Source organism: Zerene cesonia, unplaced genomic scaffold (genome assembly GCF_012273895.1).
Source record: "Zerene cesonia ecotype Mississippi unplaced genomic scaffold, Zerene_cesonia_1.1 Zces_u241, whole genome shotgun sequence".
NCBI lineage: Eukaryota > Metazoa > Arthropoda > Insecta > Lepidoptera > Pieridae > Zerene > Zerene cesonia.
In genome coordinates, this window is record NW_024045370.1 from 1 (window position 1) to 1,005 (window position 1,005).

The 1,005-nt window shown below is 33.4% G+C and overlaps 1 long non-coding RNA gene across 1 annotated transcript; it reads left to right on the forward strand.

The window, feature by feature from the left end:
* The first annotated feature begins 69 nt into the window (after positions 1-69).
* LOC119839433 lies at positions 70-622 on the forward strand. The gene is made up of 2 exons (XR_005288255.1): positions 70-214; positions 309-622. It is a non-coding gene; the product is annotated as an uncharacterized LOC119839433 (long non-coding RNA).
* The last annotated feature ends 383 nt before the right edge of the window (positions 623-1,005 follow it).

Consider the following 1,005-nt stretch of genomic DNA (forward strand, 5'->3'; position numbering starts at 1 on the left):
TGGACAACTGAAATAACACATAGGCACTTTTTATACCGATACGGACTTACGCGGTTTCAACCGCGGGTCACAGCTAGTTAATATATTATAAACAGTACCATGTTTTAAATTAATTACATCATGATTTATAGGTCACGATGATTCCTGCAATTACATGTAAAGCCGTTGCATGTATAGACCCCTGGGTTTATGCCATTAGTCATCCAAAGTACAGGTAGATACTATTTATTTCTAACAATTATATTCATTCATTATTTTGTTTGTCTATATTAGTATATATATATATTAATATAAAATAAATGTTTTAGGCAAGAACTGCAAAGGAGAATGCCATGGCTTCAAATTAGCGAACCAGATGACAATGCATCGAACACTTCAAACACGACAACCAACAGTGCCGCCCCTGCATGAATAAAAATATAATGCCATAAAATTTATCATATTTTAATCAAATGTGTAGGTATTATATGTAATATTTAATCATTCACTCAAAAGGAGTAAAATAACAAAAAAAAAAGATTGCTAATGCTGACCTGGCTATACCAATGGACTCTGAATTTACTAAGTATTATAAAATACTGTTATATTTAATGAAGCAGCAAAATAAATGTGACGAACATGATTACTTCGTTTTATTGAATTTTATGATAAATATAATAAATTTATTTATAAATAGTGTAGTTCAGTTCTGTGTAGTTCAGTGGTGAGAACCTCGGACTTTAAAATCGATAAGTTGGAGACCGCGCGAGCGTGCAGGAAATAAATTGTAAAATGTGGATAACATAACCACTGTTTAAAACGGTGAAGAAAACCATCGTGAAGAAACCGGCATATCCAAGAATGAAAAGTTCGATGACATGTGACATCTGCCAACCCGCACTTGGTCAGTGTGGTGGATTATAAGCCTGAACCCCTCATAGGAGACCTGTGTCCCAGGAGTGGGAACATATTATACAGACTGATGATGAATGAAATTTATGAAAAACAAATATTCATAACGATTTG